At 37.4% G+C, this 16,632-nt stretch overlaps 1 long non-coding RNA gene across 1 annotated transcript in view; it reads left to right on the plus strand.

Moving 5' to 3' along the window:
• The window catches only part of LOC121014972 (uncharacterized), a 161,498-nt gene that overhangs the window by 57,577 nt on the left and 87,289 nt on the right, over window positions 1-16,632 (plus strand). The window lies entirely within an intron of this gene.

Below are 16,632 nucleotides of genomic sequence, written 5' to 3' on the forward strand. Positions count from 1 at the left end.
TGTGTGTGTGTGTGTGTGTGTGTGTGTGTGTGTGTGTGTGTGTGTGTAGATGCCAGGGAGGTCATTAAATTACATAGAGAGGCTTGGGAAGACCTCTCTGATAAGGAGACATCTGAAAGAAAGCTGAAGGACTAAGGAGAGCGAACCATGAGGAGTCAGTGGAACGATTCATGTCCCCTCTAGCTCCTGCCACGGATGTTCATACATGAATCCTAATGGGACTCAGCAAAACAAAGCAAAGGGTTTACCAGCAACAGAACAAACCTTCCGTGGGCATTTTGCGACTCTCTTTTGTTAACTCTTCCTTGAGGTCTTGCCCTAGTTCCTAAGCGGCTAATTAACTAAAATGTATCTTCCAAACAAAAGAATCTCAGGCTAGGCTTCTTAATATGGCTAAGTTTCTAAGTATAATTCTTACAAGTCAGATTCCAGAATAATAGGAGCCACATATTAAAATATCTCCTTCCTTTGTCTTTTAACCTAACCCAGTATTTCTTTTCTAGAAATCTTTCCCAAAAGAATGATGCAAATGTGGACAATATTAATATGCAGAGATGAGCACTGGAATGTTATTTATAAAGTGAAAACATGAAAATCTAAACCATAAGATACTGTTTTATTAAAGTAACATAGCGGGGAACAATAAGTTGTTTAATGCTACAAATAATAATTGGTGACATGTGAATTGACTATAAGTGGTAGATAGAAGTAGAGAAAATGGTATCATGCAATGCATAGAATCTTAACTATGAGTAAAATTTGGGGGCAAATTAGAAGTATTTGTAACAAAATCGAGTGGTAGGTTTATAGATGATTTTTATATATTTTTCTTTTAAAATGAATGCTGTTGAAATATAAACTACATAGAATAAGATGCACATAATTTAAGTGAAAAATTAATAAGCATTGGCAATTATATAAACCCATGTAACCATCATCCGGGCTAAGATGCACAAAATCAGCCCAAAAAGGTTCCTTGTGGCTATTTGTTGTCAACAAATCTCACACACCTACTGACCTGATTTCTGTCACTATAAATGACTTTCGCCTATTCTGGGTTTCATATAATGGAATATACGGCAGTACAATAAAATGTACGTACAATAGAAAAGGATGTACTCTTGTCTCTGGCTTTCTTCACTCAGCATAATGTCACTGAAACTTCATGTTGTTGCTCGTGTCAGTAGTTCATTCCCCTTTTATTTTTCTGGTACAGTAGTACTCATAATTTGCTTATCCAGTTACCTCTTACTGGACCTTTAGGTTGTTTCTAGTTTGGGGTCATTATAAATAAAGCTGTTTTGAGCAGTTATATATAAGACTTTTTGTGGACATATGTTTTCAATTTTTGCTGATAAATATCTAAAAATGAAATCACTGGGCCAAATGGTAAGTGTACTGTCAGACAAATTGCTGAACAGTTTTCCAAAAGGGTGTATGCCATTTCACACTCCACCATCAGTATATGAGAGTATCCATTGCTTTTCATTCATAAAAAAGAGCAGATATTGATAGTTTAAATTTTGTCGCCATTCTAAATGCATGTGTAGCAATACTTTGTGTTCCCTTGATCAGTGATGATGTAGAAAACCTTTTCCCCTAACTGGCCATTTTTATATTTTCTTTTCCAAAAGGTATGTTCAAATTTTTTTTACCCATTTTTGAAAATTGGGTTGTTTTCTTATATAATTGCAAGAGTGACAGATAAATATTTCTAGATATGTAAACTCGGCTACAAGCCAAATATATCTATTACATATTACCTGGTGTAGTATTACCAGATATATGTATTACAGACACCCTCCCCCATTTGTGGTTTTCATTTTAATTTCCATGTGATGTCATTAGAAGAGCAGAAGTTGATTTTTTAAAAAATGTTGATTAAGTCAAGTTCATCTTTTTTTTTCCTATTATGATTAGTGAACATCTTTGTCTTCTTGATCAAACTAGCTAAGTGTTTATAATTTTCATTGATGTTTTAAAGAAGTAGCCCTTAGACTTATTATTTATTTTTATCTATTGAATTTATCTTCTCAATTTTACTGATTTTTGCTCTTTATAATTTCCTTCTTTATATTTCTGTTATGCTTAATAGTATCATCTTTTTTCTACCTTCTTAAAATGAAAGCTTAGATTACCAATGGCAGACATTCTTTTTTTCCAAGATAGGCATTATAGCTGTAAATTTATCTCCAAGCACTGATTTAGCTGAATCCCACAAACTTTGATATGCTTGTGTTTCCATTTTCATAGAGTTGAAATTTTATCTTACTTGCTTTCTAATTTTCTTCTTTAATTCATTGGTTATTGAGAAGTATGTTGTTTAATTTTCAAATATAGTGAATTTTCATATATCTTGTTATTAATTTCTTTTTTAATTTTCTTGAGATCAGAAGCTATATACTGTATGACTTCAGTCCTTTTAATTTTTCTAGACTTGTCTTATAGCCTAGTATGTGGTCTATCTTGGAAAATGTTCCGTTTATACTTGAAAAAAACGTCTATCCTGCCATTGTTGGTATATGTCAAATTGGTTTCAAGTTGTTTGATAGCATTTAAACCTTACTGACTGATTTTCTGTCAACTTGTTTTATTGCTGGGAGAGCTGTGCTTTTGCATCCTATTATAATTTTGTATTTTTCTATTTCTCCTTTGATGTTTATGAGTTTTTGTTTTTGAAGCTCTGTTATTGACTGTATCCACATTTAGGAATACATCTTTTTGATGAAATTACCCCTTTATCATTATGAAATGGTCTTTAAATTTCTGCTAATATTTCTTGTTCTGAAATATACTTTGATATTCGAATAGCCACATCACCTTTCTTATGGTAGTGTTTGCCTGGTGTATCTTTCCCCATTCTTTTATTCTTAGCCTATTTCTGTCTTTATATTTAAAATGCATTTATTTTAGGCAGTATATAGTTCTGTCTTGCTTTTTTATCCAGTGTAATTTCTGCCTTTTAACTGAGACAGCAAGCTATATCTCTTTTTTTCTCTTAAGTGATTACTCAAAGGTTTACAGTGTACATCTTTAACTTCTTTTTTTGTTTTTGTGTTATTCATTTTCGAGAGAGACAGAGACAGTGTCAGTGGGGGAGAAGCAGAGAGAGGGAGAGAGAGAGAAAATCCCAAGCAGGCTCTGCACTGACAGTGCAGAGCCTGACACAGGGCTTCAACTCCTGAAACCATTAGACCATGATCTGAATGGAAACTGTGCCCATATGTCTTTAACTTCTTAAGGTTTGCCTTTAAATAACATTATACTACTTCATGTGTAAAACAACATCCTTACCATGGTACATATACTTCCATTTGCTGTGCCCTACACTTTATGCTAATATTGTCATAGATTGTATTGCTACATATATTATAAGTCTTCAAGTACATTGTTATTATTCTCAAGTTGATTTTTAAAAAACAAAGTAAATGGCAAGTAAATGAAGATCTTGTATATTTATCTATGTATGCCATTTCCAGCTTTAAAAAAGGTGTTTTTTTTTTAATATATATCCAAGTTTCCATCTGGTTTCCTTTAGCCTGAAGTGCATCCTTCAATATTTCTTTTAGTAGATGTTTGCTAGTGACAACTTCTCTCAGCTTTTGTTTATATTTAAAGGTTTTCATTTACCCCCATGCTTGAAATTTGTTTTTTCTCAACTATCAAATTCTAGATGAACATATTTTATATTAGTCACTTCAAAGTTACTGTTCCATTGTCTCCTTGCTTTTTTATTTCTAGTGAAAAGTCATTAGTCATTCTTATATTTATTCCCCTGTATGTAATGGGACTTTTTCTCTGACTGCTTAATAATGATATACTTTCCTATGGTTTTTCTTTTGCTTATTGACTATGTAGGCTTCTTGGACATATGGGTTATACCTTTTATCAAGTTTGGGAAAATTTCTGCTTTTATGTCTTCAAATAGTTTTTCCACGGGAATCCATTTATATATGTATGTTAAGGAGATGATGTTGTCCCACAAGTCACTAAGTCTTCTCTTTTTCTTAAGCCATTTCTTCCTGGTGTTCTAGAATCTAAACAGTCTCTCTTGATAGGTTTTCAAGTTCACTGATCTTAATTTTTAAATTTTTTTTAGAGAGAGAGAAAGCATGAGTGGGGGAGAGGGACAGAAGGAGAGAGAGAGAGAAAATCTTAAGCAGCTCTGTCCTGAGTGTGGAGCCTGATGTGGGAATCCATCTCACGACTGAAAGATCACAACCTGAACTGATTGCACACTCAGCCACCTGAGCCCCCCGGGCACTCCTCACTGATCTTTTCTTATCGAATGTCTAATCTGAGGTTATTCCCATCGAGTGAAACTCTAGAGAGGAACTTCATCTCTACAGTTCAATCTGATTCTTTTACAGGTTCTATTTTTTTTGTCCTTATGTTTTAATTTAAATTCACAGTTATATTTATAAGAGCTGTTTTAATATTCTTGTCTGCTAATTCTACAATCTCCATTATTTCTACATCTGTTTCTATTGATTCATTTTTCTTTGACTTACGGGTTATATTTCCAAACCTCTTTGCTTCTCTAGTCCTTTTTTGATTGGTTGCTGGACATGGTGACTATTACTTTGATGAATCTGTGCATTTTGTTTTCTTTTTTTTAAAGGATGTTGTATTTTGTTTTGAGTGCTAGTTAGATTTAGATTGTGATTCAGCTTAATTCTTTCAGGCTTTAAACATAAAACGTTTATTTATTTAATCGGAGAGAGGGAAAGAGAGGAAGAGAGAGAGCATGAGCAGGGGAGGGGCAGACAGAGAGGGGGAAAGAGAGAATCCCAAGCAGGCACTGCACTCTCAGTACAGAGCCTGACGTGAGGCTTGATCTCATGAATGGTGAGATCATGACCTGAGCCAAAATCATGAGTCAGAGGCTTAACTGACTGAGCCACCCAGGCGCACCCAGCCTTTTTTTTTTTTTTTTTTTTAAGCTTCTTTAGTGGAAGTCTTGAGTTAGTCTAGTCCTGCAACTAAGGTGGAATCTTTCTTGAGTCTCTACTCCATGCTGTGGGTGTTCAGAAAGGTCTCTCTCCATTCTAAAAAATTGGAATTCAAATGTGGTCTCAAAAGTGTTTTCAGGAAGAAAGCTAAGGGATTGCAGAGCTCATTTTATTTTCCTTATTTCTTGTAGAGAGTACAGCCCTGTGTCTGATAAAGTATTGCTTTTTATATTTCTTATATTTTGTCCAGTTTCCTAGCAGTTTATGACAGGAAGGCAAGGCAGGTACTAGTTGTTCTGTCATGGCTGGGGAAGTTTGATGTTTATATCAAACATTAAAAAAATCTTTTAAATTTTCTACAGTGAGCATGTATCACTCAGAATATATGTGTAATATTATTGTATGAATTTCCTATTGCTTCCGTAACAAGTTGCCACTAACTTAGTGACTTTAAACATGCAAATTCATTATCTTACACCTGTAGGTCACAAGTTCAGCAAGAGTCCCTCACTAGGACTAATATCACTAGTCCCTCACTAGGCTAATATCAGAATGTTGACAGGGCTGCATTCCTTTTAGAGGCTCTAGGGGAGAATCTGTTTCTTTGCCCTTTCCAGCTTTTAGAGGTTACCTGCATTCTTTGGCTTATGGCCACTTTCTCCATCATCAAATTTAGAAACACAACATCTTCAAATCTGTTTCTAACTCTGACTCTCCTGCATGCCTCTTCTACTAAAAAAGGACTAAAAAAAAAAAAAAAAGACCACCTGGTATAATCCAGAGTAATCTCCCCCTGTCAAGATTCTTCACATTATCACCTCTGCAAAGGTTCTTGTGCAATGTAAGGTCACATATTGTAGGTTCCAGGGATTAGGACATAGACATCTTTGGGGGACCATTATTCTGCCTACCATAATTATTAAGGTATTTGTCAGTTATTAGGGCAATAAATCATCATTCTTAGAATGTACTGTAACAAAAGTTATTCTGTTGACATATTCCACATACACCCTGAATGACATTAGGGTACCTGGGTTTTGGTAACATCTAAGCGAATTATACTATTCATTTTTCTAAGGCCATGTGAAGTTGATATGCTGCTTATGTCACAGTAGATGATGCCCTGTCCACAAGGTAGGTATATTTACAGACAATTGGGATTTGTCAAATATGGCGTTAAATTATTTGGTTCCTAGTCTCCCATTTCCTCTAGATTCCCCTGATTTCTTATGACATCTCTGAACAAAACTGCCAGTATTGATTTCTGCAGTTATTACCACTCCCTGAGCACTGTTACTGAATATTTTATTCTCAAGATTTGCCAAAACATTCCCCTTTGATATCTTCAGTCTATAAATGGTACCATGTTTTTCTAAATTTAGGCTTAAAACCACAGTCACTCTTGCCTAGTTTTTTATACTGATCTTTACTTTCTCCACCTAATCCATTGTCAGATTTTGTAGATTTTTTTCAAGAAATCTCTCAAAACATCTCTCACTTACTTTGTCTCATTTTATTTTCCACAACCATTACTATATTACTTTTTTTTATTACATTTGAACTATCACAAATGTTTTCTAATGAGTCTCCTTTATTACTATCTCCCTCCTAACCACTTTTGCTAGATGACCCTTCCGAAAGATTCATTACTATGTAAAAAAATTTTAGATAATTCTCCCCCATGTCCATAAGGTAAATTTCTAACTCTACAGTATAATATAAAACCACACTTCCACTTTAACAGTTTAAATCCTTCATGTCTGAACTCAAATCCAACTTCCTTTTATTTTGCTTCCCTTGATTATTCCAGCTTTCAGCAGCCTCTCATCAACTTGAATGGATTTCTATAGCAGTCTTCTACAGAAATCTTTTAGTAATTTATCAAATTATGTCTTCATTTATCTGTATATAATTACATCCTTTTATGTTTTACCCTCTAACTGAATTTTCCAACTGTAGAATCCATGTTTTATAGGCCTTTGAATATTTTGTAGTATCTAATACCACTGTTAATAAACGTTTATTTGTGGGTAAAAGAGAATGGGATTTAGGGTTACATTTTTCCAGGTTTTCTTTTCTTTTTTTTTTTTTTTTTTTTTTTTTTTGTTGGTGGGGGGGGGGAGATAGAGAATGTGGGCGGTTTTTAAAATACTTCTTTAGAAAAAACTTTCATTGTGTCCTTTTAAGCATTCTGTAGGGTTAGGTTAGATACCTCCTCTAGAGCAACTCTGTGATTCCATAAAGCAGTGAAATTCCAGATGAACAGAGCCAGGTCTCCTTATTGCTACATCTGTGTATTCTCCAGCCTCTCAGAATTTGACTCAATATTTCTTATTTTATTTAAAAAAAATTCAGGTCTCCATGCAACCACCTTAGTAACCACACAGACCATGTTAATCATTTTTCTCTGAAACTGACCTCACTCTTTTGGTTCTCTGTTGGCAGAATAATCTTCCTATAGCTCATGAATCAAATCTACTTTGTTTTTACAGCAGAACCTAAAAGACTCCTTGCTTCCTTTACTACACTGTCTTGTATTCCTTGTTCCTCTGTTTCAGTTCACTCTTTTGTACAATGTAAAAAATATGAAGTCGACTTGGATTGTTTTAAAATTGTCCCAAATATCTCCAGGGTTGACTCACTGTTAAACCTCATGGAAACCCTAGTTTGTTTGGCTGAACCCAGGGCTGGGATTTGGGGAGTTATGATAATTATGGCTCATCTTAGGATCCCAGGCCAAGTATTTCCTTTTTCTTTGCTTTGTTGCTCCATCAGCAAAAGGTAAAATCTATTGTGTGTAACCAGAAAGTTAATTGGTGTATAGTAAAACTTGCATGTAGTTTGTGACTGTGAGGTTATATATAAAAGCTAAATATAGCCATCCCAACTGCTGCTGGGGAATAGAACTTTTAGGTCTTTCTCCCAGGGGGCCCAGCAATGACTGTATTTCCCGGATCCATTTTCCACACCAAATCATGTAGCACATTTCTTTTTTTTTTTTTTTTAATTTTTTTTTTAATTAGTTTTCTTTATTTTTGAGAGGCAGAGAGAGAGACAGAGCATGTGTGGGGCAGGGGGGCAGAGAGAGAGGGAGACACAGAATCAGAAGCAGGCTCCAGGCTCTGAGCTGTCAGCACAGAGCCCGATGCGGGGCCCGAACTCACAAACCATGAGATCATGACCTGAGCCGAAGTCAGACGCTCAACCGACTGAGCCACCCAGGCGCCCCTCATGTAGCACATTTCTAAATGATACGTCTGAGTTATTTCAATATCTCAAAAACATTAACGACGATGATCATGAAAATGGCGGTTACCATTTGTTGAGCCTTTAGAACATACCAGATTCTGGATCAAACTTTATGAAACTCTTGTGAGGTGTGTATTCTTATCTCTCTTTTGCAGAAAAACAAAAATAACCAAGGTCCAGTCAGTCTAAATGGCTTGCTTGAAGTCACAGAACTAGGGAGGGACAAATCCTCATCTCTCTGACCCAGGCCTGAGCTCATACCCAGCATGCCACATCATTTCCACTGACCAAGGCGCTGGACATACAGCAGAGAGCTGTGAAGTAGGAGCTCTGCTTGTTCTTTATGACAGTTTGATTCATTTTATAGTCACTAACTTGACCTTGTTATGCAAAGGGTATTTTAAGAGAAAGTAAGCTACAAAATAACCACAGGTTTCCGCTTACTTATATTTTGGTTTAAGTATTTGATCCTGTGCTCTTTTTGCTACTTATCTTTTCCTTCCTTCCTTCCTTCCTTCCTTCCTTCCTTCCTTCCTTCCTTCCTTCCCTCCCTCCCTCCCTCCCTCTCTCTTTCTTTTTCTTTCTTTCTTTCTTTCTTTCTTTCTTTCTTTCTTTCTTTCTTAATTTCTGTAATGGCTTTGGGCTTCAACTCAATACAAGAAGGATTTATTAAATTGCTCTCTATTTCCAACACTTATCCTCCAAGTCTCCATTATATTGTAGCAATATTTTAGAAGTGTTTAAGGCAAACTTCTAGCTACCTTAACATGTCATCTAATTTGAGATAATAGTAATACCTTATTTATTGAGAAATTTGTTACTAATATTAGAACTTCTCTGGGATGCCTGGGTGGCTCAGTCAATTGAGTGTCGACTCATGATTTTGGCTCAGATCATGATCCCAGGGTTGTGGGATCAAACCCTGTGATAAATATTCACTACAGATTCATCAGCCTCTTCCCTTGTTGAGGTGTCCAGGCTTTTGGCCCTTATTAGATCCTCCCAATCCATTCATTCATTCTACAACTAAACAGTGGGCACAGAAGTGAACAAAACAGCTAAAATCCTTAATTTCATGGAGTTTATCCATTGCATACATTCAAGTCATGCTCAACAATCTTTACATACTCCTGGGGTTGGGTAGAGTTTTTCCTCTGGCCACAGAACTTGAGATTTGGTAAAAACACTCAGCCGGAGACTTTAGGTTAACTATCCTACAAATATTTTTAGTTTGTTACTCTTTTGGTCTTATTAGTCTAGATGTATTTCCCCTTGGATAATCTTCGTTCATATTACATTTTTTTTGCTTTGCCTTTTATTTTCTTGAATAACTTCAGCACCCCATCACTGATTCCTTCCCCATCCCATGCTTTAATATTCTTAAGAGCCCTGTCAGGCTTCATCTTATAGATAACAAAATTAAGCCTCAAAAAAAATTAAATAACTTCCTCAAGTCCACACAGGTAGTCAGTGGTAGATCTGGGATTTTGATTCAGATATACTGATTCCAAAAGTTGTATTACGCAACACAATTTTATTCTTGCACTCTATAAAACATCATCCATGCATTTACAATTAAGTATTTAATCACATGGAACTATGACTTTTCTGAGATAGTCCCTGACTCTCGGCACAATCTAAGCTCTAGTGGGTAACATGTGAATGATAAAAACTTATGTTGTTCCTGGTACTATTTTCAGCTTATGATGCTTCTGATCCATTGCAAAATTTAATGTTTCTGATACCATTCAGTTCCAGAGGGAAATAAACCATTTTCATTAGGAAATTCTTTGGTCTTCCTTTCAACTCTTCCTACTCTACACCACTCCCCCAAATCAGGCAGCAGAAACTTTGTTCTGTATATATCCCTGAAACTTCTGAATGAAATTTTTCAATTTTTGAACAAAAGCACTACCTCTTTTGGTAGTTGTTTAGAACTTACATATTTTTCCAGTACTACCTGAATTGAGGGTAGTGCGATTTGAAAGGGGCCCTGTGGAAGCAGAATGAGTCCTCTTTGGAGAAATACTCAGGGCCACAAAGCACATGGAAACAGTCCATGGTTAGGAGCCTGACACCCAAGCCCAAAACAGAACCACAGAAACAAAGAGTGGGGAACAGTGTGGTACAGTGGAAAGAGCAGTATGTGAGAATCAAGTTACCTGTTTTACCTTAGCAAAGTGACCCCGTTTTTCTGGGCCTGAAGTTTCCTAATTTATGAAATTCGGCATATTACACTAGATAGTGACGAAACTTCAGAATTACAAGGAGCTTCTTAAAAAACAGATTACCCGTCCCCACCCAGAGATTCTGGTTTAGAAGGCCTGAGATTAGATCGGAAATCTCTGTATTTTAACCAGTTGCCCAAGTAATTCTATTGCAGACTTCCTTTGAAAAGAGATTGCATGGGAACCACACATGATATTCTGTGCCTCACTGCTTCAGTGGACTTTTGGTGTGATTCCATTGGATCTATTTTTTCCCCCTTGCTACTTCCTCGTCACAAGAAGAGCAGTGCTGGTATCCCAGCTGCAAGCCTCTCGTTTAGGATTCTTGCTGCAGCCAGCAGTGTCCTTGGAGTCTAGTTCAAAGCTGGAGAGAATGCGCTATGGAGCCGGGAGCCATTGGTGGAGGGGCTGGCCTGAAGGAAGTGAAGTGTTTCAGCCAGAATGTACTGACGCACGACCAGGAAACCACAAGACTGGTGAAAACCTCTCCAAGCTTGAGCCCTGTGATCAAAAGAGGTACAGGAAGCAGCTCTGCCAAGAGTCCTTACTGCTGCTGGCTACAGCCCTGAGCTTCTGAGGCCTTCTGAGCCAACTCCCTGAGCAGATGCTGTCACCCAAGGAGCCATTACTAAAACATTTTCTGCTTTGCTCTGAGGTGGCCCCACCAGTGGGTGGGAGCGAGTTGCTGTCACTTTTTCTCTTCCTCGCTTCTTTCTTTCGACAGAGGTGACCATCTGATTGTTCGCTCTGATTTTGCAGAAGTCATAGGTTATTGGTTTTTTAACCTTTGCCAACCAATGGTTGTTTGGTGCTCAGAACCTGTATACAGAAACTAAATCCTCAAACTCTTACTAATACCTTGAGCACCTGATCAGCGAATATCAATAGCTTGGACTTCAGTGAGAGTGAACGTCCCTTATTTATTGCATCGTAACTATTACTTCTTCTCCCAGGCTAGTGTGTGTGTGTGTGTGTGTGTGTGTGTGTGTGTAGATACAGATCATGTCTAGATTCAAGGTTAAAATAATTGTGTTCCTGTGATTCTTTTCCTTTCCTTGGCCAGAGTAACTGCCAGTTGCCATGTAATAAATCACATCATCATATAGCAGATCCAATTAATAGCTGAGACCTGCAAAATAACTGAACCATGTCGTCAGAGCTAAATGGCGGAGAAATTGGACTGACCATGAACACGTCACATTGATTGCTTAGTAGTGGGGTATTTTTCCTGGAAAGACAACAGAATAAATCTGAACTATTGATCCTGTCATGGGTACAGGCTCCCTTGTAGAGGAAAATAAAGCAAGTGTGATGAATTTTTCATTTGGCCTTCTGCCTGCCTGCCTGCTTGCTTGCTTTTTGCCTTGTACGGCCTGCCTGCATTTTTATTCCGTAAACCCTGACTAAATGGTCCAACAACGTTGCCCACGTGGCAGAAAATCTGCAATCTTAACCTATTTGTTACCAAAATTTCAGCAAGTATGAGGTGGCCAATAGCTTTTCTGAGAGGATGCCTTGGATCATAGCTTAGCTTTCAATCATTTTAGGAAACATGAAAAATCCAGTGACAAGAGGCCATACGCCATCTGCAAAGACGTCAGGGGCCAACACTCAGGCGACTGGACACACAAACTAGGCGGTGACAATCAAGTGTTTTCTGAGGTATTTATTCCTCCCCTGGTACCATTATGTAAAATAGAAACTGCAGACACATTGTGCTGCGTGCCTTTTGAGACATGCCTTTTTTGGGGAAGCACGAACTTTGTATACTGCTGACACCAAATATTTGAAAATAAAACTTTTTTTTTTCCCCTCGCTCTGTCTCCCTCCTCCGCTTTTGGCTCAGTGTATCCTACCAAAACACGCTTCATAAGACTTCTTTATAGAAAGAATGTTTCAAAAATATAATATTTCCATCTGTTATTTCAATAATACATGCCCTGGGACTCTCTTTATGAACCATTTTCCTTTCTTTGCTCTCATTTAGATGTATAAATATTTGATTCAAAAGCCCTGAGGAATAGTCAGCCAATCAGGTCACAGAACTGTGCACATTCCTAACCCTATAATTTTGTCTGTAGCAGGCGCCTCCCGCTGTGGAACTAACTGCTAAGGGATTACAGCAATGTAATCCTCAGACTGTTCCATCTCAAGGTTACTCTCCAGTGGAGAGAAGGAAGCAGTTTTAATTTTGATAAAATAAACTTTATTTTGTAACGTTATTATTTGTTTTTCTTTCTCTTTTCAACACTTCATAATAGACGTGGCTGGTAATTTGAAGTGAGCCTCCCTGGTTGAGGCGCCCTAGGCCACCCCGTATTCCTGTAGCTTCTTAAAGAGATAGCCACACAGCATTTGGTCCTGTCACTCCGACATACAGAACTCGACCTTTTTGAGCCTTTTCCCTCCCTCAGCTGAACCATATGCTGGCTTCTATTAAACATGTCCAAATGGTGTTTTACGAACGGGTGGCAACAGAAGATGCAGAAACACTGTTATGCCACCCACATATGTTGGAAATGTCACACCTTGGGCACAATTTTGAGTTACTCTTCTGTTTGTTAGACTTTTCTCACCAGAGCTCTACTTCAGCAATTATTGAAGCATTACAACATGAATTTCATAGGAACTCCCTCTTTGATATAAACTCAAACATGTTGCTAGGAATAAAAGATCTTTATGGATGAAATTTAATATATTTTGAACCAAGCTCAAAGAGATTTTTTGCCGTGTGTGAAGAATAAAATAAAAATTCCTTTTATAAATTTTATGACTGGATGATGGGTGGGGAAAAGTATTTTCCAGGATACAAATATTTTCCTGATACTTCTTAAATTTAAAAAAACCCACAAAGTTAAAGATACACACATAAAATTAAGACTAATTATTAGCATGTAAATAGCTAGATTTTTCTGGAGACGATAGGGCAAAAATGTGGCAGTGCTTTAAAATGTCTACAACTCTGACCAAGAAATTATGCCTTCAGAAGTCTACTCAGGAAATAACAAGAAATCATGACACAAAAGTATACATCCAAAGATGTTTATCATTGCATTATTTGAAAGAGTAGGCTATGTGAAGAGCTTAAATTTAAAAGTCCATTAGCAGTCTGAATAACAAATCACATATATTTAATGTTCCTTTAAGAAGATCATTTCCAGGGGCGCCTGAGTGGCTCAGTCAGTTAAGCATCCGACTTTGACTTCGGCTCAGGTCATGATCTCGTGGTTTGTGAGTTCGAGCCCCACATCAGGCTCTGTGCTATCAGTTCAGAGCCTGAAGCTTGCTTCTGCTTCTGTGTCTCCCTCTTTCTCTGCCCCTCCCCCACTCATGCTCTCTCAAAAAATGAATAAATGTTAAAAAAATAAATAATATATTAAAAAGACCATTTCCCAAGTGTTATTCCTAAGTACTAATTTGAAGGTTGTCATTGTTTAGTGTTCATGAGTTAAACACTGTCAAAAAAGTGTTCAGTTCAGGGGCGCCTGGGTGGCGCAGTCGGTTAAGCGTCCGACTTCAGCCAGGTCACGATCTCGCGGTCCGTGAGTTCGAGCCCCGCGTCGGGCTCTGGGCTGATGGCTCAGGGCCTGGAGCCTGTTTCCGATTCTGTGTCTCCCTCTCTCTCTGCCCCTCCCCCGTTCATGCTCTGTCTCTCTCTGTCCCAAAAATAAATAAACGTTGAAAAAAAAAATTAAAAAAAAAAAAGTGTTCAGTTCAATCCAGATACAACATGTTTAGGGTGATAATCTTTAGAGGAGTAGTTAACTTTCACTTCCAGTCATGCCAGAATAGTTTGTATCTGATCAACATTTCATCAATAATTTGAACAGTGGGATGAACTTAAAAATGTTTGATGACACTGGGACTAGAAATTGAGGGTTTGAGATCTTCAAATAATAGATATGAGCCTAATATTTGGTGCGGTTTTCCCATTAAGATATTTCCCATTTCAGAAGCAGCCAAAAAATTAAGAAACTGAGGGAAGCTTTTGCAGGTTTATGGGACTGAAGGGACAAAAATTAGATATTGGAGTCTGTGAAGGTGTTAAGGATCTGGTAAATAACCAAGCTTTCAGTTGGGACCCTTAAAGGGCTACAAACCTGGAGTAAAAATGAACAGCATCAGCCCCTATAGAGACTAACACCCTAAAGTCAGTCTAATCCCAGATTAGAGTGAAGTGATCTGCTTAGGCTAGTATTCCACTAGAAGCAAAGTAAATGCTCTAGGCAGGGAAATAACATCATTAAAAGCTTCACACTATCTTTAAAATATTATACACAATCTAGTATTACATAAAATATAATCAGATATTCCAATAGGCAAGACCAAATGAGTAAAAGTGCAGAGAAAAAACAATACTCAGAGAAAAAAAAATGAAAAAGACCTATAGGAAAACCATTTATTCGAGTTATCAGAACTGGACTTTTAAATTGCTATGATTAGTATTTTCTTTCTTTTTTTTTTTTTTAATTTTTTTTCAAGGTTTATTTATTTTTGGGACAGAGAGAGACAGAGCGTGAACGGGGGAGGGGCAGAGAGAGAGAGGGAGACACAGAATCGGAAACAGGCTCCAGGCTCCGAGCCATCAGCCCAGAGCCCGACGCGGGGCTCGAACCCACGGACCGCGAGATCGTGACCTGGCTGAAGTCGGACGCTCAACCGACTGCGCCACCCAGGCGCCCCTGATTAGTATTTTCAAGAAAACGGACGACACGGTGAAAAGTTTCAGCAGAGAACTGGAGTCTGTAAATGTAACTGAATTGAAATCTTAAAATAAAAACCACAATAACGGAGTTTAAAAATTGGTAGAGTTTCAAAGTAGATTATAGATAGCATTTTAAAATAGAATTAATAAATTGGAAGATAAGTGAGCAAAAAAAGCCTGGAGAAAATATAGAAAGACAAAGGAAAATACAGATTAGAAGAGTCATATAGCACATAGTAAGAAAGTCTAACAAATGTGTAATTGCAGTCCTAGATAAGAAGAAAGAGCGTGTGGAGTATAAGCAATATTTTAAGAAATAATGGCTGGTAATTTCCCCAAACTGTTGAAAAACATCAAGCCATAGATTAGAGAAGTACTGTGCATGCCAGGTAGGAAAATATGCAGAGAAGCACGCCAGGGAAAATCATAATAAAACAACTAAAAGCCAAAAAGAAGAGAATCTTTAAAAGCAATCAGATAAAAGATTTCAATTTCAAAAAGAAACAATAGCAACTTCTCAGGAGAGACGATGGAAGGCAGTAGATAGTGGAAACCATATTCAAATAGCTGAGAGAGAGAATTTCCTACCTCAAGTTTTGTACCTGGTAAAATTATCTTTCAAAATTAAGGGAAAATAAAGACATTTCTAAGCAATGAAATACTGAGTCTTCATTATTGGCAGAAGTTCACTAAAGGTAATTCTAACGGAGGGGCGCCTGGGTGGTGCAGTCGGTTGGGCATCCGACTTCAGCCAGGTCACGATCTCGCGGTCCGTGAGTTCGAGCCCCGCGTCAGGCTCTGGGCTGATGGCTCGGAGCCTGGAGCCTGTTTCCGATTCTGTGTCTCCCTCTCTCTCTGCCCCTCCCCCGTTCATGCTCTGTCTCTCTCTGTCCCAAAAATAAATTAAAAAAAAAAAAAAAACGTTGAAAAAAAATTAAAAAAAAAAAAAAGTAATTCTAATGGGAATTCTTCAGGCAGAAGAAAAATGATCCTAGATGGAAGCATGGAAATGCAGGAAGAAATAAAGTTAAAATGGAATAAAAAGAAATGGAAAGATTTAAATAAATTTTAAGAATAATGATGATGATGATGTCTCCTGAGGTTAAGGGATACATATAAATCAAAACACATGACATTAAAAGCACAAAGAATGGACAGAGGCAAAGTAGTTAAAGTTCTAAAGTACTTGCATTTGGGGGCACCTGAGTGGTTCAGTCAGTTAAACATCCAACTCTTGGTTTGGCTCAGGTCATGATCTCATGGTTCGTAGGATGGAGTGCTGCTCCAGTTGAGCCATGCTGATAGTGCAGAGCCTGCTTGGGATTCTCTCTCTCCCTCTCTTTCTGCCCCTCCCCTGCATTCTCTCTCTCTCTCTTTCTCCCTCCCTCAAAAATAAATAAAGATTAGAAAGAAAGAAAGAAAGAAAGAAAGAAAGAAAGAAAGAAAGAAAGAGAAAGAAAGAAAGAAAGAAAGAAAGAAAGAAAGAAAGAAAGAAAGA

The sequence above is a fragment of the Herpailurus yagouaroundi genome, unplaced genomic scaffold, assembly GCF_014898765.1.
Source record: "Herpailurus yagouaroundi ecotype Mexico unplaced genomic scaffold, PumYag 205, whole genome shotgun sequence".
Lineage (NCBI taxonomy): Eukaryota > Metazoa > Chordata > Mammalia > Carnivora > Felidae > Herpailurus > Herpailurus yagouaroundi.